The sequence below is a fragment of the Schistocerca nitens genome, chromosome 3 (assembly GCF_023898315.1).
Source record: "Schistocerca nitens isolate TAMUIC-IGC-003100 chromosome 3, iqSchNite1.1, whole genome shotgun sequence".
Taxonomy (NCBI): domain Eukaryota; kingdom Metazoa; phylum Arthropoda; class Insecta; order Orthoptera; family Acrididae; genus Schistocerca; species Schistocerca nitens.
Window position 1 is genome coordinate 153,729,062 of NC_064616.1, and position 24,601 is coordinate 153,753,662.

Here is a 24,601-nt window from a genome sequence, read left to right on the forward strand (position 1 = left end):
TAGGCGCTACAGTATGGAACCGCGCGACTGCTACGGTCGCAGGTTCGAATCCTGCCTCGGGCATGGATGTGTGTGATGTCCTTAGGTTAGTTAGGTTTAAGTAGTTCTAAGTTCTAGGGGACTGATGACCACAGCAGTTAAGTCCCATAGTGCTCAGAGCCATTTGAACCATTTTTGAATGCCAAGACGAATAATTGTTTGCATAAGGGCCAGAGATAGAGGAACGCATTATTGACTTTCTATTGAATAAATCACCTAATTTTTCTGAAACTGTAATTATTTGTTTGTATGTACATATACATCACACCTACCGACTTCCGTCCCATTCGGGTAATTACATTGTCAAATGGTTCAAATGGTTCAAATGGCTCTGAGCACTATGGGACTCAACTGCTGTGGTCATTAGTCCCCTAGAACTTAGAACTACTTAAACCTAACCAACCTAAGGACATCACACACATCCATGCCCGAGGCGGGATTCGAACCTGCGACCGTAGAGTCACACGGTTCCGGACTGCGCGCCTAGAACCGCGAGACCACCGCGGCCGGCAATTACATTGTCGAGGGACTTTTTTTGTCTTAGAGGATGCTCCAAAAAACGTGTCGAATACTTTGAGAGATGATAGTACTCATCGAAACAAGAAAATAAGCCGGCCGCTGTGGCCGAGCGGTTCTAGGCGCTTCAGTCCGGAACCGCGCTGCTGCTAGGCCGCAGGTTCGAATCCTGCCTCGGGCATGGATGTGTGTGATGTCCTTAGGTTAGTTAGGTTTAAGTAGTTCTAAGTTCCAGGGGACTGATGACCTTAGAAGTTAAGTCCCATAGTGCTCAGAGCCATTTGAACCATTTGAGTCAAGAAAATAAATCCAACAAACATGGGTCCGGAAATGCATACTTTCTTTCCAATAATCATGGGTCCTGAAATGGATTTTTTACTCGATAAACACGTTACAGGAGGTAATCAACGTGGTGTCCATTCATGACAAAGCATCCTCTGTCCACCGACGTAAGGAATGGCACACCCTATGAAGTACACCCGGTTGCTGTTGTTCCTGCTATCACGCACTGAAGACGCAGCTCTGTAGTCTCCACACATCCTTCAATTCTCGTGGCACAGACCAATTCCTTCGAGCGTCCCCATAACCAAAATTCTAGGGGACTGAGGTCTGGGGAACGAAGAGGCCAAGATGTGTGCCCTTTCTACACACCCCCCTTCCCCCCAGACAAATCCAGTGGTCCTTAAATGTCTGCGTGAGATGTTCGTGCACATTGCGACTAAAGTGTGCTGCTAGGCCATCATGTATGAACCACAATCATATTCGTTGCAGCAATGGCACAACCTCCAGCAAGGTAGGCAACACATTAATGAGAAAGTCCAGATAATGCTCCCAAGTTACCTTTAGGGTAGAGCCTATGGCCCTATTAATCTACCGTCAAGTACGTTGATTTAGAATTGGTGTTGATGCCATCTTTCCTGAATTGCTTGAGCATATTTTTTTTTAATTTGTGGTAAGTTCCTATGGGACCAAACTGCTGATATCATCGGTCCCTAGGCTTGTTGTTGTTGTTGTTGTTGTGGTCTTCAGACCAGAGACTGGTTTGCTGCAGCTCTCCATGATACTCTATTCTGTGCAAGCCTCTTCATCTCCGAGTAACTACTGCAACCTACATCCTTCTGTATATGCTTAGTGTATTTATCTCTTGGTCTCCCTCTGCGATTTTTACCCTCCACGCTGCCCTCCAATACTAAATTGGTGATCCCTTTGTGGTGTCACCGCCAGACACCACACTTGCTAGGTGGTAGCTTAAATCGGCCGCGGTCCATTAGTACATGTCGGACCCGCGTGTCGCCACTGTCAGGATCGCAGACCGAGCGCCACCACAAGGTAGGTCTCGAGAGACGTACTAGCACTCGCCCCGGTTGTACGACGACGTTGCTAGCGACTACACTGACGAAGCCTTTCTCTCATTTGCCGAGAGACAGTTAGAAGAGCCTTCAGCTAAGTTAATGGCTACGATCTAGCAAGGCGCCATTAACCATTTGTAACGTTGCATGTACCTCAAGATAGAGTCTCACTTGTATCATCCAGAATGCTGTATACCAAAGGACAATATAAAAGTTAAGTGTTCTAGTAGCTACGCTCTTTTCTTTATCACATTCATTACGAATCCTGTTCCAGACTTAACGCCAGACGGCGTGAGTTGACGCGTGCCCTTTCGGCTACTTCACTGTGGACTGGCTGCCTTAACAGTCCACTACACCCTTGATGCCTCAGAAAATGTCATACCAACCGATCCCTTCGGCTAGTCAAGATGTGCCACAAATTTCTCCTCTCCCCAATTCTATTCAATACTTCCCCATTAGTTATGTGCTCTACCCATCTAATATTCAACATTCTTCTGTAGCACCACATTTCGAAAGCTTCTATTCTCTTCTTGTCCAAACTGTTTATCGTCCATGTTTCACTTCCATACATGTCTACACTCCATACAGATACTTTCAGAAACGACTTCCTGACACTTAAATCTATACTCGATGTTAACAAATTTCTCTTCTTCAGAAACGCTTTCCTTGCCATTGCCAGTCTACATTTTATATCTTCTATACTTCGACCATCATCAGTTATGTAAACTGAATAACATAGGGGATAGGCTACAAACCTGTCTCACTCCCTTCCCAACCACTGCTTCCCTTTCATGCCCCTCGACTCTTATAACTGCCATCTGGTTTCTGTACAAATTGTATATAGCCTTTCGCTCCCTGTATTTTACCCCTGCCTCCTTCAGAATTTGAAAGAGAGTATTCCAGTGAACATTGTCAAAAGCTTTCTCTAAGTCTACAATTGCTAGAAACGTAGGCTTGCCTTTCCTTAATCTATTTTCTAAGATAAGTCGTTGGGTCAGTATTGCCTCACGTGTTCCAACATTTCTACGGAATCCAAACTGACCCTCCCAGAGGTCGGCTTCTACCAGTTTTTCCATTCGTCTGTAAAGAATTCGCGTTGGTATTTTGCAGCCGTGGCTTATTAAACTGATAGTTCAGCAATTTTCACGTCTGTCAACACCTGCTTTCTTTGAGATTGGAATTATTACATTCTTCTCGAAGTCTGAGGGGATTTCGCCTGTCTCATACATCTTGCTCACCAGATGGTAGAGTTTTGTCAGGGGTGGCTCTCCAAAGGCTATCAGTAGTTCTAATAGATTGTTGTCTACTCCCGGGGCCTTGTTTTGACTTAGGTCTTTCAAAGCTCTGTCAGACCCTTCACGCTGTCCCATCTCCCCCATTTCATCTTCATCTACATCCTCTTCCATTTCAACAATATTGTCCTCAAGAACATCGCGCTTGTATAGACCCTCTATATACTCCTTCCACCTTTCTGCTTTCCCTTCTGTGATTAGAACTGGGTTTCCATCTGAGCTGTTGATATTCATACAAGTGGTTCTCTTTTCTCCAAAGGCCTCATTAATTTTCCTGTAGGCAGTACCCATCTTACCCCTAGTGAGATATGCCTCTACATCCTTACATTTGTCCTCTAGCCATCCCTGCTTAGCCATTTTGAGCTTCTTGTCGATCTCATTTTTGAGACGTTTGTATTCCTTTTTGCCTGCTTCATTTACTGCATTTTTGTATTTTCACCTTTCATCAATTAAATTCAATATCTCTTCTGTTACCAAAGGATTTCTATTAGCCCTCGTCTTTTTAACTACTTGATCCTCTGCTGCCTTCACCATTTCATCTCTTAAATTTACCCATTCTTCTTCTGCTGTATTTCTTTCCCCCGTTCTTGTCAATCGTTCCCTAATGCTCTCCCTGATACTCTCAACAACCTCTGGTTCTGTCAGTTTATCGAGGTCCCATTTCTTAAATTCCCAACTTTCTGCACTTTCTTCAGTTTTAATCTACAGTTCATAACCAATAGATTGTGGTCAGAGTCCACATCTGCCACTGGAAATGTCATTGAAGTTAAAGCATGGTTCATAAATCTCTGCCTTACCATTATATAATCTATTTGAACCCCTCCAGTATCTCCAGGCTTCTTCCACGTATAGAACCTTCTTTCATTCCTTACCCCCGTTCCATATTCACCTAATACGTTTCCTTCTCTTGCTTTTTCTACTGCGAATTCCAGTCACCCATGACTATTAAATTTTGGTCTCCCTCCACTATCTCAATAATTTCTTTTATCTTATACATTTCATCAGTCTCTTCGTCATCTGCGGAGCCAGTTGGCATATAAACTTGTACTACTGTCGTAGGCGTGGGCTTCGTATCTATCTTGGCCACAATATGCGTTCACTATGCTGTTTGTAGTAGCTTACCCGCATTCCTATTTTTTTTATTCATTATTAAACCTACTCCTGTATTACCCCTATTTGATTTTGTATTTATAACCGTGTATTCAACTGACCAGAAGTTGTGTTCCTCCTACCACCGAACTTCATTAATTCCCACTATATCTAACTTTAACCTATCCATTACCCTTTTTAAATTTTCTAACCTACCTGCCCGATTAAGGGATCTGACATTCCACGCTCCTACCCGTAGAACGCCAGTTTCCTTTCTTCTGATAGCAACGTCTGTAAGTAGGCTGTTTAAGTTTTTATATTGGTAACGCCACGTAGCGCTCTGTATGAAAATCACTGGCTGTGCTGTGTGAAGGCTGTGGTTGGTTTGATTTGTTGCAGTATATGCTATTGTAGTGTTGGGCAATTGGCTGTTAACAGCACGTAGCGTTGCGCAGTTGGAGGTGAGCCGCCAGCAGTGGTGGATGTGGGGAGAGAGATGGTGGAATTTTGAGAGCGGACGATCTGGACGTGTGTCCATCAGAAAGAGTAAATTTGTAATACTGGATATCATGGACTGATATATATATATATTATGACTTTTGAACACTATTAAGGTAAATACATTGTTTGTTCTCTATCAAAATCTTTGCTAACTATGCCTATCAGTAGTTAGTGCCTTCAGTAGTTTGAATCTTTTATTTAGCTGGCAGTAGTGGCGCTCGCCGTATTGCAGTAGTTCGAGTAACGAAGATTTTTGTGAGGTAAGTGATTTGTGAAAGGTATAGGCTAATGTTACTCAGGGCCATTATTTAGTAGGGATCATTAAAAGTCAGATTGCGTTGCGCTAAAAATATTGTGTGTCAGTTTAGGTAAAGAGCGAACTGTCTGAGTACGTTCAGTTTTGCTCAGCTGTTTGAAAATCAAATAATGTCAGAGATTTATCAGCACAGTAATTCACTAATTTTTCTAAGGGGACGTTTCATAAGTCGACCCTTAGCCGAGGATACCTCACTGGAATCTTCTGATTTTTTCTTGTAGTTTGTGTAATTAGTGTAGCTTTTGTTTATTGCTAGCGCGTAATTGTAGAGAGAGAATCTCCTCTGTAGTTGCAGTCTTTCATTGTTGTAGAGTAAAACAGTTGTGGCATGCATGAAGATTTGCACCAAGTATTTCGCAGCTGCGCTTGCAATTAACTAGATATTATTTTCAATGCTATGTTAATGTGTTCTCTTATTTTTGCTCTTCAAATTGTGCTTTTCTGTGTTGTCGTGTGAAATATTGTGACAATAATGGCGTGTGAAAAACGTAACACTAGGCTCCAAAGTAAACTGAGAAATAATAGTGACGACGAGCGTAGCTTATCAACACCACTGTGTAATGAATTAATAGACATTCAAAGTAGTTGGTTGGTTGGTTGTTTTGGGGAAGGAGACCAGACAGCGAGGTCATCGGTCTCATCGCATTAGAGAAGGACGGGGAAAGAAGTCGGCCGTGCCCTTTGAAAGGAACCATCCCGGCATTTGCCTGGAGCGATTTAGGGAAATCACGGAAAACCTAAATCAGGATGGCCGGACGCGGGATTGAACCGTCGTCCTCCCGTTCAAAGTAGTAATTTGGTAATTGTGCATAGGGAAATGGAGCGGGAGGCAAATAATGGTGTAGACAGTGAAACAAGTAGTGAACAGGGAAGCATTATCGATCGATCGGTCGGCAACAGCTCGCCTCAGGAATCCGAAATGGGAGAACACAATATTGCAAATACTGTAGACTCAGGTTTTGGGTCCTCACTGTTTTCTCAAGTGAGTCAAGACACATTTTCTGCTTGTCAAATTGTGAATGTTGCCGGTGAAAATGCACTGCCAGAAAGCATAGAGAAACAGATTCCACACACTAATACATTATTATAGCAATTAATGCAACAAATGGAACAAAATCAGAGACAAACACAGCAAAAGCTTCAAAAGTTAGACACAATGGAACAAAATCAGAGACAAACACAGCAAAAGCTTCAAAAGTTAGACACAATGGAACAAAATCTTCGGAAGTTAGACACCACGTTTGAACAAACACGTGAAGATTTAACTACTGAGTTACATAACATTGAATCGAAATGTCAAAAAGTCTGTAATGACGTAAAAACACAAATTTGTAAGCATTTTCAACCTATTTTTTCGGGGCATGAAAATGCATTACAGAATCACGAAGCAGCCATAAAAGAACTGCAAACTATTGTTCATGAAAATCACGAGACCTTGCGGGCCTAAATTGACTCAGTTGCATCTACCGATTCGGTTACGCTGTTTGCAAAAACTCAGGAAAACTTAAAGGACACAGTAGATACTCTGAAAATTGGTTCAGAAAGACACATGGAGAAAATTAGTTCATTATCAGAGTAAGTAGTCGAACTTTCGGATCAGCTAAATAATTTATCTACGAAGGTAGATGATAACCTGAATGACACAAGACAGGTAGTCTTTAATGACACAGAAGAGTACGAACAAATTAGGAAATTCAAACAAAATCAGAATCAAATTAATACGCAACACCAAAGAGAAATCTGGGAAGTACTAGATCAGTTGGCACAGGTAATACACTCCTGGAAATGGAAAAAAGAACACATTGACACCGGTGTGTCAGACCCACCATACTTGCTCCGGACATTGCGAGAGGGCTGTACAAGCAATGATCACACGCACAGCACAGCGGACACACCAGGAACCGCGGTGTTGGCCGTCGAATGGCGCTAGCTGCGCAGCATTTGTGCACCGCCGCCGTCAGTGTCAGCCAGTTTGCCGTGGCATACGGAGCTCCATCGCAGTCTTTAACACTGGTAGCAAGCCGCGACAGCGTGGACGTGAACCGTATGTGCAGTTGACGGACTTTGAGCGAGGGCGTATAGTGGGCATGCGGGAGGCCGGGTGGACGTACCACCGAATTGCTCAACACGTGGGGCGTGAGGTCTTCACAGTACATCGATGTTGTCGCCAGCGGTCGGCGGAAGGTGCACGTGCCCGTCGACCTGGGACCGGACCGCAGCGACGCACGGATGCACGCCAAGACCGTAGGATCCTACGCAGTGCCGTAGGGACCGCACCGCCACTTCCCAGCAAATTAGGGACACTGTTGCTCCTGGGGTATCGGCGAGGACCATTCGCAACCGTCTCCATGAAGCTGGGCTACGGTCCCGCACACCGTTAGGCCGTCTTCCGCTCACGCCCCAACATCGTGCAGCCCGCCTCCAGTGGTGTCGCGACAGGCGTGAATGGAGGGACGAATGGAGACGTGTCGTCTTCAGCGATGAGAGTCGCTTCTGCCTTGGTGCCAACGATGGTCGTATGCGTGTTTGGCGCCGTGCAGGTGAGCGCCACAATCAGGACTGCATACGACCGAGGCACACAGGGCCAACACCCGGCATCATGGTGTGGGGAGCGATCTCCTACACTGGCCGTACACCACTGGTGATCGTCGAGGGGACACTGAATAGTGCACGGTACATCCAAACCGTCATCGAACCCATCGTTCTACCATTCCTAGACCGGCAAGGGAACTTGCTGTTCCAACAGGACAATGCACGTCCGCATGTATCCCGTGCCACCCAACGTGCTCTAGAAGGTGTAAGTCAACTGCCCTGGCCAGCAAGATCTCCGGATCTGTCCCCCATTGAGCATGTTTGGGACTGGATGAAGCGTCGTCTCACGCGGTCTGCACGTCCAGCACGAACGCTGGTCCAACTGAGGCGCCAGGTGGAAATGGCATGGCAAGCCGTTCCACAGGACTACATCCAGCATCTCTACGATCGTCTCCATGGGAGAATAGCAGCCTGCATTGCTGCGAAAGGTGGATATACACTGTACTAGTGCCGACATTGTGCATGCTCTGTTGCCTGTGTCTATGTGCCTGTGGTTCTGTCAGTGTGATCATGTGATGTATCTGACCCCAGGAATGTGTCAATAAAGTTTCCCCTTCCTGGGACAATGAATTCACGGTGTTCTCATTTCAATTTCCAGGAGTGTACAAGAATTACATATTTCAGAGGACACTCGCGCTCCAATACGGGAAGAGGGACATAGAAATACGGAACAGCCACAAAATAATAACACAGGGAACTTCGGAAATTATGAAAGAAATTGGCAAGGTACACCGAATTTGGAGATGGAACCGCCGAAACGACGATACGATGACCGACATGCGACTTGCCGACATGATGATTTTGACTATAAGCTGTTCATTACTACACGTAAATCCAAAACATTTAAGAATTGCGGCAACGACATTCATTCACAAGCGTGGCTTCAGCAATTCTCTCGTTGTTTTCCCCCCAACTGGTCATTAGAGCACAGATTAGAATTTATGTGTGGCTATTTAGAGAATGAACCAGCTGTAAGAATGCGATAGGTGTTTCACGATTGTCACAGTGAAGGAGAATTTTATCATGCCTTCCTCTCAGCATATTGGTCTCAAGCTACACAAGACCGAGTAAAACATAGCATCATAATGATGAAACATTTTGAACAATCTGAATTTTCCAGTCTTGTGAAATATTTTGAAGACATGTTGCACAAAAATGAGCACCTGTCAAACCCATACAGCCCCTCAGAACTCATCCGCATTTGCTTAATCAAATTGCCTGAAAAATTACGACATATTATTTTGGCAGGACATTGCAAAGACGACATTGAAGCTTTTCAGGGACCATTACAAGAATTGGAAATTGACACGGACAATCGCGGGACGCAAAAACAGGAACACAATTACAGGTCACATCCGTCACAATTCCGCGACGAAAAAAATAATAACTGGACACAAGAAGGCTATTCTTACAATGTAAATCGTGACCAAAACAGACACCACCCGTATGACAACCGTTGGCAGAGTAATAATAATTACAGGGAAAGATCACCTCACTGCAGTAATGACTATCACAGAGACAATCAGAGAAACAGACAATATGGGAACCAAAATAATTATTATCAAGGGAGACAGAATAACGTCAGACGCAACGGTCCACCGCGCAGTTACGATTCCGGGAGAAATTCTTCACCATATGACCGGCAAACAAGAAACTATGTAAACTACCGACAAAACGACAGACCTGAATTCCATCAGAACTGGCAGGATTCAAACTGGGCAGGGCCCACTCGACAAGGTGAATTTGTAGAAGTTATGAAATGTATGAACATGCGTGAATGTATCACAATGCCGGCGAAAATTTTTTGGACGCTGTTATATTTATAGGATTTTGTTTCTACACATTCATAACGCAAATTCTCGACCTGTAAAATTTTTTTTATATGAGACTGTCACTGCTGTCATAAATATTTCAGGAAGAAAGTTAAGTGACCTTCACATAATGCGTCGTGGACGCCCAGCTGTGCCACCTGCCTGGAGAAAAAGCCATTAGGTGAAAAAAAAGAGAGACCATTAACATCGCTATTGACATTCCTTTGTAGAAAGCATCGCAAATACGACACGCTCGTTACTTGGAAACATATGATTATATTGTGGAGCGCGTACTTTGTGCTACTTACTGAAATGCTTATAAACTGATGGGAAATATTCTTACATCTGCACACCTGATTATGACAAGTGTCTTTCTACGAAATTTGAGAGAATTTCTGGTAACTCATGAAATGTCACATGACTATTGAATGACATGATTATGCTTTGCTTTAGATAGTTGTTTATTTCATTTGATATCTGGTTTCCAGCTATGTTGCAGCATTGGTTTTATAGAATGAAATTAAATGCATTTGCTAATGTGAAAACTTTCTGTCAACAGATCTGTTAAATAATAATTTTATGATCCACATTCTTCGAAAAAGGAGCACTTGGAAAGGAAAGAACAATAAGAAGGGTTTAATGACTACTTGGTAATTTTTTTGGTAGAATAACTTCTTGTGGTGCACCACTTTAATTATATAGGCATTAAGATGTGAATATACATTTCCCTTATCTGCATTGTTGTCTTTAGTGTACTATTTTTTCTACTTGAGCTTTTCATGTTTAGGTATAAGTTATAGCATTTGCTGCTGCTGTTTGCCAGGCATAGTACTATCAAATTTCACTTTGTATTACTCTGTTAAGCCAGTTTTACTACTGATTTATTTTTCTTGTTGCTGCACATTGCCTTATATTAGTTTTAATGTTGCATTTCCTTTGCTAATTTAGATATACTGCTGCTTGCTTTGCCAATTTCCATTTTTTTAGTCTTGCTGTTTGTGTAAATTTGTTATGTGCTGCTGGAAAGTTTAGGTAAAGAGCGAAATGTCTGAGTACGTTCAGTTTTGCTCAGCTGTTTGAAAATCAAATAATGTAAGAGATTTATCAGCACAGTAATTCACTAATTTTTCTAAGGGGTCGTTTCACGTCCTCATGAGTCGTCGTGGCCCGTAGATCCGTATGGGGGACTATTTTATCTCCAGAATATTTTACCCAAGAGGACGCCATCATCATTTAACCATACAGTAAAGCTGCATGCCCTCGGGAAAAATTACGGCTGTAGTTTCCCCTTTATTTCAGCCGCTCGCAGTGCCAGCACAGAAAGGCCGTTTTGGTTAGTATTACAAAGCCAGATCAGTCAATCATCCAGACCGTTGCTCCTGGAACTACTGAAAAGGCTGCAGCCCCTCTTCAGGAACCACACGTTTGTTTGGTCTCTCAACAGATACCCCTCCATTGTGGTTGCTCCTACGGTACGGCTATATGTACCGCTGAGGCACACAAGCCTCCCCACCAATGGCAAGGTCCATGGTTCATGGGGAGGGGGGGGGGGGAGGCATCAGTTATTATAGTGCACAAAATAACAGAACTCATCTATTAGTTTTAGTGTTTGGTTACGTAATGTACACAGAGATAACGAAAGGCATGGGATCTCGGTAAGCACATGTACAAATTGCGGTTGCATTGCGTACACAAGGTATAATAGGGCAGTGCATTGGCGGAACTGTCATTTGTACTCAGGTGATTCATATGAAAAGGTTTCTTACACGATCACGGCCGCACAGTAGGACTCAATAGACCTTGAACGTGGAACAGTAGTTGGAGATAGACGCATGGTGAATTCCATGTCGGAAATCGTTAGGGAATTCAATATTTCGATGTCCATACGCTCAAGGGCTTCCCATGAATACCAAATGTCAGGCATTACTGCTCACCACGGAGAACGCAGTGGCCGATGGCGTTCACTTAACCACCGAAAACAGCAGTGTTTGCATAGAGTTGTCAGTGCTAACAGACAAGCAAAACCGAGTAAAGTAACCATAGAAATCAATGTGGGACGTACGACGAACGTATCCTTTAGGACAGCGTGGAGAACTTTGGCGTTAATGGACCATGAAAGCAGACGACCGTCGCGAGTGCCTCCGCTAACATGACATTGCCTGCAGCCCCTCTCCTGAGCTCGCGACAATATCAGTTGGCATTATACGACAGGAAAACCGTGGCCTGGTCAAATGAGTCCCGATTTCAGCTGGTAACAGCTGATGGTAGGGCTCGAGTGTGATACAGATTCCACAAAGCCATGGACCCAGGATGTCAACAAGGCCCCTTAATGGTTCAAATGGCTCTAAGCACTATAGGACTTAACATCTGAGGTCATTAGTCCCCTAGACTTAGAACTACTTATACCTAACTAACCGTAGCAGCAGCGCGGCTCCGAACTAAAGCGCCTTAATGGTGTGGCCTGCTTTTACATAGAATGGGCTAGGTTCTTTGGCCCAATTGAACCGATCATTGACTGGAAATGGTTATGTTCGACTACTTGGAGACCATTTGCAGCCATTCATAGACTTCATGTTCTCAGACAATGACGGAAGTTTTGTGGATAAAAATGCTCCGTGTCACAGGGCCACAATTGTTCATGATGGTTTGAAGAACATTCTACACAATTCTCGTCAATGAGCTGGCCACCCATATCGCCCGACGTGAATCCCATCGAAGTTTATAGGACATAATGGAGAGGTAGTTTGCGCACAAAATCCAGCACTGGCAACACTTTCGCAGTTATGTACGGCTATGGGGGCAGCATGGCTCAGTATTTCTGCAGGGAACTTCCAATGTCTTGTTGAGTCCATGCCACTTCGAGTTGCTGGATTACGCCGGGTACAAGGCAGTACAGCACGATATTAGGAGGTATACTATGACTTTTTCACGTCCTTGGCATCACCTGATTTAATTAGACTACATTACATTATTCTTGTTTTCTTTTGTTGATGTTCATCCTACATCCTCCTTTGAAGACGCTGTCCGTTCCGTTCAGCTGCCTATGTAAGTCGTTTGCTGTGTCTGATGGAATAACAAAGTCATCAGTCAGCCTCAAAGTTTTTATTTCTTCTCCGTGAACTTTAATTCCTTCTCCAAATTTTTCCTCGGTTTCCTTCACTGCTTGCTCGAAGTACAGATTGAATAATGTCGAAGATGGGCTACAAACCTGTGTCACTCCCTTCTCAGCCACTGCTTCCCTTTCACTCCCCTCGACTGTTATAACTACATTTGGTTTCCGGCCGGCCTCTGTGGCCGAGCGGTTCTAGGCGCTTCAGTCCGGAACCGCGCTGCTGCTATGGTCGTAGGTTCGAATCCTGCCTCGGGCCTGGATGTATGTGATGTCCTTAGGTTAGTTAGGTTAAGTAGTTCTAAGTCTAGGGGACTAATGACCTCAGATGTTAAGTCCTATAGTACTTAGAGCCATTTGAATCTTTTTTTTTTTTTTTCCATACAAGTTGTAAGTAACCTTTCGTCACCTATATTTTATCCCTTTTCCATAGATAACCCAGCAATATAGAAACACTGGTTGCTCTTCCTACAACGAATAACGTCGAGGTATGTAGAATTCAACTTACCTGAAACGAAACTGACAAAAAAGGAAGAAGAATGAAATTTGAATAGTTCAAATGGCTCTGAGCACTATGGGACTTAACATCTATGGTCATCAGTCCCCTAGAACTTAGAACTACTTAAACCTAACTAACCTAAGGACATCACACAACACCCAGTCATCACGAGGCAGAGAAAATCCCTGACCCCGCCGGGAATCGAACCCGGGAACCCGGGCGTGGGAAGCGAGATCGCTACCGCACGACCACGAGCTGCGGACAATGAAATTTGAATCTTGGCAGTTTCCATCATAACAAACTCAATGAACAGCTTATAAGTAACTGTTTTATTGTGAATAGATAAGAAATGCTTTTACTACGGTCCTTAGGCCGATAGACCATTTCACCAACGGTAAGAACTCTTAATGTAAACAAGGTTATACAACTCACTCTTTTAAATTTTGGGAGTCCGTGAAAATTACAGCAGAATCTAAGTATTGGAAACTGATTTTTATCGCATAAACAACCAATACAACGTTGGCGAAAATTTTTAAAGATACTTATCAAAAACATTCAGTATACAACTTAAAGCCATTTGAAGCTACCTAGCAATAAATATAGGTACACAAATATTGTATGCATTGTACACTATGTGATCAAAAGTATCTGGACACAACCTAAATCATAAGTTTTTTATATTAGTAGCATTGTGATGCCACCTACTGCCAGGTACTCCATCATCGACTTCAGTAATCATTAGACATCGTGAGAGAGCAGAATGGAGCGCTCCGCGGAACTCACGGACTTCGAACGTGGTCAGGTGATTGGGTGTCACTTGTGTCATACGTCTGTACGCGAGATTTCCACACTCCTAACCATCCGATGTGATACTGAAGTGGAAACGTGAAGGGACACGTACAGCACAAAAGGGTAGAGGCCGACCTCGTCTGTTGACTGATAGAGACTGCCTACGGTTGCGGAGGGTCGTAATGTGTAACAGGCAGACATCTATCCAGACGATCACACAGGAATTCCGAACCGCATCAGGATCCACTGCAAGTTCTATGATAGTTATGCGGGAGGTGAGAAAACTTGGATTTCAGGGTCGAGCGGCTGCTCGTAAGCCACACATCACGCAGGTAAATTCCGAACGACGCCTTGCTTGGTGTAAGGAGCTAAACACTGGGCGATTGAAGAGTGGGAAGACGCTGTGTAGAGTGACGAATCACGGTACGCAGTGTGGCGATCCGATGGGAGGGTCTGGGTATGGCGAACTCCCGGTGAGCGTCCTCCGAAAGCTTGTGTAGTGCCAACAGTAAAATTCGGAGGCGATGGTGTTTTTCATGGAGGGGGCTTGCACCCATTGTTGTTTTACGTGGCACTATCACAGCACAGGTCTATATTGATGTTTTAAGTACCTTCTTGCTTCCCACTGTTGAAGAGCAACTCGGGGATGGAGATTGCACCTTTCAACACGATCCAGCACCAGTTCATAATGCACGGCCTGTGGCGGAGTGGTTACACGACAGTAACATCGCTGTACTGGACTGGCCTGCACAGAGTCCTGGCCGGCCGCGGTGGTCTCGCGGTTCTAGGCACGCAGTCCGGAACCGTGCGACTGCTACGGTCGCAGGTTCGAATGCTGCCTCGGGCATGGATGTGTGTGATGTCCTTAGGTTAGTTAGGTTTAAGTAGTTCTAAGTTCTAGGGGACTGATGACCACAGCAGTTGAGTCCCATAGTGCTCAGAGCCATTTGAACAGAGTCCTGACCTAAACACTATAGGACACCTTTGGGATGTTTTGGAACGCCGACTCCGTGCCAGGCCTCACCGACTGACATCCGTACCTACCCTCAGTGGAGCACTCCGTGAAGAATGGGCTGCCATTCCCCAAGAAACCTTCCAGCACCTGATTGACCGTACGCCTGCGAGAGTGGAAGCTGTCATCAAGGCTAAGAATGGGCCAACACCATACTGAATTCCAGCATTACCGATGGAGAGCAACACAAACTTGTAAGTCATTTTCGGCCAGGTGTCCGGATACTTTTGATCACATAGTATATATCACGAAATGTAATTGGCAGGCACATAGGCTCAACAAATGTGGTATTCAGAGATCACAAATATCATTTTCCCCTTAGCTTAACATTCTCTACAACATTTAGAAATGTTCCATGAGTATGATGGATTTGCAACGTCTCCGTAGATGTCTCAGTTTCTGTGCATTTATCGACATTGTTCACTCCGAAAATTGTACATCGTAAGAAGTGATTTTTTCCCTCACTTGCATTGGAACACCCACCAGCGAGATTTTAAAATAAGACCTTCCGTAACGCACAACGGCTGTGCTGTCGTCTCTTCCACAGAAGATTTAGAACATTTCAGTTTCCATCTCGCGATGGCTAAATAAAAATTAGGACGAACCGCATGGCTGTTTTCTGGGTATTCATATCTCTTTCTGTCAATTTAATTCGGCGAAGAATCAATCGGACAAAAATAATGTATGCGACAGTCGCCTCTTGGAAGACTGTGGTTAGATTTATGTGGTAGTTGAAATTTCATGAGAAGATCCCGCCGCAACGAAAAACGCTTTTGTTTTCATGACTGACACTCCAATTCACATATCATGTCTTTGGCACTATCTCCCCTACTTCACGATAATACAAAACGAGCTTCCCTTCTTTGTACTTTTTCGATGTCACCCGTCAGTCCCATCTGATGCGGATCCCACACCGCACATCATTACTCCAGAACAGGGAGGACAAGCGTCTTTTTAGAAGACCTGTTGCACCTTCTAAGTGTTCTGCCAATGAATAGCAGTCTTTGGTTGGCTCTACCCACAACATTATCTACGTGATCGTTCCAGTTTAGGGTACTTGTAATTGTAATCCCTAAGTATTTAGTTGAAATTACAGTCGTCAGATTTGTGTGACTTTTCGCGTAATTGAAATTTAGCGGATTTCTTTTAGTACTCATGTGAATAACTTGACACTTTTCTTTATTCAGGGTCAATTGCCACTTTTCGCACCGTACAGATACCTTATCTAAATCATTTTGCAATTTGTTTTGGTTATTTGATGACTTTACAAGACCGTAAATGACAGCATCATTTGAAAACAATCTAAGACGGCTACTCAGATTGTCTCCTATGTCGTTAATATAGATCAGGAACAACAGAGGGCCTCTAACACTTCCTTGGGAAACGCCGGATATTACTTTTGTTTTACTCGATGACTTTCCGTCTGTTACTACGAACTGTGACCTTTCTGTAAGGAAATCGCGAATCCAGTTGAACAACTGAGGCGATATTCCATAGGTACGCAGTTTGGTTAGAAGACACTTCGTGAGGAACAGTGTCGAAAGCCTTCTGGAAATCTAAAAATTTGGAATCAGTTTGACATCCCCCGTCGATAGCACTTATTACTTCATGAGTATAAAGAACTAGTTGTGTTTCACAAGAACGATATTTTCTGAATACGTGCTGACAACGTGTCTATATACCGTTTTCTTCGAGGTACTTCATAATGTTCGAATGCAGTGTATGTTCCAAAACCCTATTGCAAATCGACTTTAGTGATAAGGGCCTGTAATTCAACGGATTACCCTTACTTCCCTTTTTGGGTATTGGTGCGACTTGAGCAATTTTCCAGTCTTTAGGTACGGATCTTTCTGTGAGCGAGCGGTTCTATATAATTGCTAAATATGGAGCTATATCATCAGCATACTTTGAAAGGAACCTGACTGGTATACAATCTCAACCGGAAGCCTTGCTTTCTTTAAGTGATTTAAGCTGCTTTACGACACCGAGGATATCTATTTCTACGTTTCTCATCTTGGCAGTTGTTCTTGATTGAAACTCAGGAATATTAACTTCGTCTTCTTTGGTGAAGGAGTTTCGGAAAATCGTGTTTAATAACTCTGCTTTAGTGGCATGATCATCGGTGACTTCGCCGTTGTTATCGCGCAATGAAGCGTCTTGCCACTGGTGTGCTTTGTGTATGACCATAATCTCTTTGGGTTTTCTGCCAGATTTTGAGACAGAGTTTCTTTGTGGAAATTAATGAGAGTATCTTGCATTGAAGTACGCACTATATTTCGAACTTCTGCAAAGCTTTGCCAGTCTTGGGTATTTTGCGTTCTTTTAAATTTGGCATGCTTTTTTCGCTGCTTCTGCAACAGCGATCTGATCCGTTTTGTGTACCATGGGAGATCAGTATCACCACTTATTAATTTACGTGATCTATATCTCTCAATTTCTGTCGATACTATCTCTTCGAAATCATTCCACAACTTTTCTACGCTTACGTGATCAGATCGGAAGGAGTACAGACAGTCTCTTAAAAAGGCGTTAAGAGCATTTTTATCAGCTTTTTAAAATAGATATGCTTTGCGTTTCTTTTTGATGGTTGTAGGAGTTACGGTATTCAGCCTAGCAGCTACTGCCTTGTGGTCGCTAATCCCTGTATTCGTCACGATCCCCACTATTTTTCCAGGATTATTTGTTGCTAAGAGGTCAAGTATGCTTTCGCAACCATTTACGCTTCGAGTGGGCTCATGAACAAATTGTTCAAAATAATTTTCTGAGAAAGCATTCAGTACAATTTCGGATGACGTTTTATGCCTGCCGCCGGCTTTAAACGTATGATTTTTCAAGCATATCGAGGGTAAAGTCAACACCGACTATAATTGTATGAGTGGGGTACCTATTTGAAATGAGACTCAAGTTTTTTTTTTTGAACTGTTCGGCAACTATATCTTCTGAGTCGGGTGTCGGTAAAACGATCCAATTAATAGTTTAGTCCCATTGTCAAGTATAACCTCTACCATACTATTTCGCAGGAACTATCTACTTCAATTTCACTACAAGGCAAACTGCTTATGACAGCAATAATACTCTACTACCAAATGTATTTAATCTGCTTCTGAATACTGTTAGATCGTTAGAAAAATTTCCGCTGAACTTATTTCCGGCTTTAGCCAGCTCTCTGTACCTACAACTATTTGAGCTTCAGTGTTTTCTATTAGGGCTTGGAGTTCTGGTTCTTCCCCAACACAGTTACGACAATTTACAACTACAATATCGATCGTTTCTACAACTAACTTATTGTGTTTTGCCTGCCCCCTTTTATTCGGACGCCCTTTCTGTGGTTCCTTGAGGCACTCTGACAGAAAAAATCGCCCAGTTTTCTTCATGTTGACGATCTTATGCCTAATCTTTACACGCAGCAAAGATCTTTCTGCATTTCGTAACATTGTTGTGATGAGATTACTTTCCTGCAAGAAACTGCGTCATCAGAAAACAGGCTCAGAGAAAATTCGGAGATACGCTTTACTGGCCGTTGGCATCACAATGTAGATCCATACATGATATCTGCAGCCTCTTTGATAAAGCTGTGACTTCTAAACGTACATTGGCGAAATAAAAGCGCTATCTAAAAGACAGTGCATAGATTTTATTATTAACTTTTCATAAATTTTAATGTATTTGTGGGAGAGACTGCTCCAAGAGAAGTAAGCTTAACATCGAATACAGCTTATTCAAAATACCGTGAGTGTAGTACTGAAATACAACAGTGCCGTTTAATCGATGTTTTAGTTTTCTTCAAAAACTATGAATTCCTAGCGGGTTCACAAAATTCTGAATATGTGCTTAAAGTAAACAACAGTATCTCCCGGAAAAAGTGCCTGTATGCTTTACGGCGATTACCTCATAATCCTCACGCAATCTAATGTTATAGGACCACTTTTCTCCGGATAGGTACCGCAGTTGTAGAACATTTCTGAAATTTACATCGACACACGTACTCCTGAAACCACCAAACAAAGCATGGCGGAGGGTACCTTGTATCATAATGTCTCCGTCATCGAGTGAGTGAAAAAATTAGTTTTATCATCCACTTACTGATGAACGGTTACCGTGTTACATAAAACAGAGGAGTCGTAAGCGGTGCTCGTGAAATCGAAGCATTTTCAGAGCCGAGGATGCGTGAAAGACGAATAAAAGGAAGAAATACTGATGCCGAAAGCGACTCATTTGCAGTAAGCGAAGAAATCCAATCGACGCGTACACGAACAAAAACTTGAAATAGCAGGCTCGTTCCACTAGGCGATACCACCACGACATCCGTATACGTTGTCTCATCATTGGCGGTTTGCGGGGCACGAGCGCGCGCTCCCATTGGTCGGGGAGGTGGAGTCTGGGAACACTTTTTCTTCGTCTCTGGGCCGCCGTAAAAACCTGAATTCAACCGCGACAAGCTGGATATTGTAAGCGGTCTGGGAACCTGACCTCTTTGGCGGGGGCCGAGGCCCCTTACCGGGATGCTGCGGAGCAGCAGCGCGCCGCAACAATAGCGACAATGCCAAATTAACGCCTCGCTTAGCACGCACCAGCGCCCATTTAAAGTTTAAATGCGAAAAGAAAAGATGGCAGCAAATCGGGAGCATTTTCTGGCCAGACGTGCTAGCGGCTGCCAGTTCGACGAGTAGAACGTGCCTTCAAGGAATACATCTGTCGCATTCCTGCGAACCACTACTCATAGGGAACGAGTCTCAGCTGCCGTTGGTTTATTTCACTAATACTTTACATACCATCAGATAGTATGCACTATTAATTTATCGATTTATAGCTGATTTTACAAAATTCAAAGAGGTGAGTAGTGGTATGCCAGTGTGCCTGAGACTGCACCAGTGCGGTTCCCAAATAAATTCAGCTCGCTTACTATGACATCGCGAGAAGGTATTCTGAAATTTTAAATAGCTGTAGCGAAGCAGTTATTCACAACAAGAGTGACGCATATACAAGTATAACACTTCGTATCATCAACAGAGATATCGACTACAGCTAATAATTTTCGTTCCGCAACGGCTATTTTATCCATTCAATAACTGATAAAGTTCAACAACAATGAAAACTCATTTCATACCTCTGTCTTATAACATCTCGGAAACGTATTTGTGTAAAAACGTTTGAGCGTCGAAGTTATTTCTTCAGGAAGTTTCTATATTCGACTGTATTGTTTACGTCCTGCACTGAGATAAGTATGGTGTGAATTAGTGAATGTAAACCCTCATTTCCTGCTTAATACCCGTACATATTATTTTGCCCTAGACATTACTAATAAGTTAGGCCATAAAACCGTTGGCAACTTAAAAAGCTCAATGGCTCTATTCAGATGTTATGCGCTAGCCTTCAACTGCGTCTAACTCTTCTGTAATATTTTATTGCATTATTTCAGTTTTTCTCAAAAGTTAACAGTTTCTTGAGTATGCAGCAGTAACAACGTAAACACTACGAAAATTTTGTGAACACAGGCAGAAAAGAGTATGACGACATTTCAACCTTCCTGTAAGCTACACAGCCGACCAAAGTGGCCGTGCGGTTCTAGGCGCTACAGTCTGGAGCCGAGTGACCGCTACGGTCGCAGGTTCGAATCCTGCCTCGGGCATGGATGTGTGTGATGTCCTTAGGTTAGTTAGGTTTAATTAGTTCTAGGTTCTAGGCGACTAATGACCTCAGAAGTTAAGTCCCATAGTGCTCAGAGCCTTTTGAACCATTTTGTAAGCTACACAGAATTTTTTCCTTCATTTTTCACGTCACCTATAATTACTGTAGCGCTGTACCAGCAAAATTCGCACATCAAATCAATTTCACACAAGATAAGATGACACTTCTCCTGTTGTGGGCTCATTTATGTTGTGATTAGAAGTAGCTATTAACGTTCTGAACACAGGATTACTGTTACGTATATTCAAAACATTTGTGTAATAATTAGATTTTATGCCGCAAATAACAGAATGTGTTTTTTTTTCACGGGTTTAGTTCATAAGCTGACAACACATCTTTTCTGTATCTTCAGGTTTCTCAGCTTCAAAATGAGTTGCTTTCACTGTATCCCAGTATTATATTTCGTGTGATGTTACAACAAAGATGTCCTCTGCAAGACTGGACTTTGTTCCTAAAACAGATGTCATGTGCAAGCCACGTGAACAGCAAAAAGGAGTATTTCGGGTACATATATCGCGTAGTACAGTTACTCCTTCTGTTTCTTTGTTGCGGAGAAAATTCAGATTCATTCCAGTGTGTCAAAATTATCAGATTATTTTGTTATTTGTTATTTTAGTAGTAATATCTATCAACAAATCGAATGGACTTTATAATTTAGAATGGTACATCTAATTTTTTTAAACGTTACTTCATATCTTCCTTTTATATAACTGACACGCAAAATTATGAAAAATTACCTATTCATTAAATGTTACAGTTTATAAGTGGTTCCCAACTGTTACTACAATTCATAACAGGACGTACTTTTCACACATGCCAACTGTACAGCGATGAGAACCATTCTCTGGTAGGTTGCCACAATGAATCTTTTCTACATATCGTTGAATCCTTCACACAGGAGGTCAAAGATACACAAATAAGATTCAAGGAATCTGATGATTTTTTTCAGTAAATACGTATTTCAAGAACGAAAAATTAACCATGTAAATGCATTTTAATGGATCACAGACTGAAAGATATAGAAAAAAGAAAATCTCGTCCGTATTTAAATCGGTCACAGTTGTCATAATACGCCTTAATCAGGTATATGCCTAGCAAGACTGAAAGGAATGGGAACGACCTGCCATAATTCAGTAGCAGTATTAGGAAGTCGTTACAAAACTAAACACAGTATCATAACAAATTTAAACAAAGTGATATCCTTGATAACAAACCAGAGCTTAGCGAGGACGAAATGAGCGTAAGGTGAAAAATAAAAAAAGAAATTGGAGTGAGTTGTAAAGTAGATTTTTACTTATCGATCTTCCGGAAAATAGTTTGAAATTTTTGTTTTACGTAATGTCAGTAAACGGATCGAATTCATCTGCACAATTGCGCAGAGATTACACTCAGGCCTTAACTTAGGATTACACACAGAAGACTGAAGTACAAAATGAAGCAGGGCGAAATTTTTTTGGTACATAAGATCGTCACAGAGTTCCTCCTTGCAATCGCACGAACACCGAAGTGGCAGATATTAAGATTGGTGACAGCAGATTACAAAATCCAGTACAGCCGTTCAACGAAGGAATAAGGCTGTATGTAATGGAGTATCTAGGCCAATCTATAGAGATTCAAGAATGTCCTCCGTTTCTAGCTGTATTTTAGAGCATGTAGTTGTAGAAGCGAAGGGTTACTAGCGATTGGATAGAGGCGAAGTCATATAGGACGTTGCAACTCCAGAATTTTACAGCGAAATGCAGGGATAACTGCAAGATATCAACACTTGGTGAAGGACTGGAATCTGATCCATGACACGAACAAATTTTAGGTACTGCATGTAACTAGGTGGAGCTACATATTACTGTCTGACAACACAATTAGCGATCTGTCACCGGAAGTAATCACAAACCAACGCAGGTCCGGAACTATTTAAAGTATAATGTTTATTTAAGTAGCTGTAGAGAAGGTAGGAGACAGGAAGATTCACTGGAAGCATCGTAAGGAAGTGTATCTCATTTACGAAAAAAGTGGCTTACAAAACACTCGTTTGACCGACTCCTGAGTATTTCAGTTAGCCTGGGACCCTTACAAAGGAGTTTTAGTAAAAGGGATAGTGACGATCTTTAGCACATTGGTCCCTTTAGTAAGCGTGAGCGTCAATAAGATCCACACCTATATGCAGTTGCGGACGCTACATAAGAAAAGGCGTTGTACAGCAGTAAGCGGTTTACTGTTGAAATTCCGATAGTGCGTGTTTCCAAAATAGTCAAGCAACAGTTTACTCCATCCCACATAGATCTTGCGAAAAGACCAGGATGTTAAATAACAGCTCATACAGCGAATACCTAAATTTAAATTTTTAAGTCCCATTTCTGCGAAAGTGCTACAAAGTACCTCGCCGATGAACTGGAAAAGGCAAAACCCCTTCCTGCTATTTCACTGTCCACTTTATGCGGCATGCAAGACCCTAATGAGTGTTAGTGTTTGAGGGGTACGAATTGCGTGGAGAAAATACCTTCTACCAAATGAAAGTAATTAAGAAATAATTTTCTTTCGAAAGTTAACGTTGATGTCTAAAATTTCCTCTCATGATTAATGTCAGCTTCTCATCGTCCAGATACTTGCAACCTTCCAAGCTTTAGGGGACCGTAACTAAAAAGAATGAGTGACGTCCGGTGCTACTTACGTTTCCCGTTTAAAGGAATTAGAATATCCACGTGTAACGTGTTCTTCGATACAATAATTAGTTTATTTTTGTTGCCGTTTATTTCAGGTCCAAGCGATTAACTGCAGCGCTTCGCATTCTGAGCTCATGGTGTCCACATGCATTATCAAGCCGTCCACTTATCACCAGTAACTCTTTCTGAACGCGATTTCACAGCCTCGTAACCAGTTTGAACTATAATCTTGTCTTTAGCTGAAGCGATGATTTAACTCCAAATATTACTTTAAATTATAGAGCTGCTAGATATCCCTCAGTTTGTTTGATGAAGTATTCCAAAGTGAGCTCCATAAAAGAGCTTTGTAAAGTTAAACGACATATCAAACGAACCAAACAGTAATACTGTTCCATTAACATACCCAGAAATCTAGCCGGTTATGGTTGCTCTAGAGCAGTTTCGAATGCTGATGTCGACAGATTTTCTCATTGTAAAAACAAAATAAAAAATATATGAAAAGGCTTTCAAATACCGCTACCTGTCACAAAATTTGTTGACTACTAAATTATTTATTTAGCGACATGTTTCGAGGTGATAGCTCATCTTCAGGCTATATTGGCATTACAAAACATTAACGTAAGTATATGAAGATATTAAAGTTTCTTTTCATGACAAATTATACTATCTGTATAAACTTATATTAATGCTTTTGTTATGCCACTATAGCCTGACGACGAAGTGTCACCTAGAAACGTGTCGCTTAAGAAATAATTTAGTAGTCGACAAATTTTGTGACTGGTAGCGGTATTTGAAAATATTTTCATATTTTTGAAACAGTGAGGGTCGATTAATGGTCAGTATGGCTTCAAATTATGAAAAAAAAATAAAAAGACGCCGAACTACACTACTGAAGTTCTCGAATCGATTTCTGCATTATATGTTTTCTAGTAAGCTTTAAAATACTTAAAATGATCTAAATGAGTGAAACGTCGTTTATCTTTTCATGCTTCGATATCATGTGATATGAAACAAAAAGAAGACGTGATTTTTAAGTCTGAGGGCTAATAAAGTTTCCTTACGTTTTTTCTGAACAAATAAAACATATGAATTTCTGATGGGGGAAGTTAGCATTAGTATCAGTAATGGCGGTGGCATTGTGTAGTTTTTTATTCACTATGGATTGCATAGGCTTCTACCTGATGTTTTTATAATATTCTCCTTTCCCTGTTTGCATATTATTATTTGTAAATATGGATGCGATCTCAGCAAGGTATTATAGCAACGTGGAAAATAGAAGGAATAAGTACCACCTGCACCTTTAAAATATAATGACATATATAACTTCCATTAATGCACA

At 42.2% G+C, this 24,601-nt stretch overlaps 1 protein-coding gene across 2 annotated transcripts in view; it reads right to left on the bottom strand.

Annotated features, from left to right (window-relative positions):
• LOC126248096 (neurogenic locus protein delta) overlaps positions 1-24,601 on the bottom strand; it is a 1,462,003-nt gene that overhangs the window by 1,088,774 nt on the left and 348,628 nt on the right. The window lies entirely within an intron of this gene.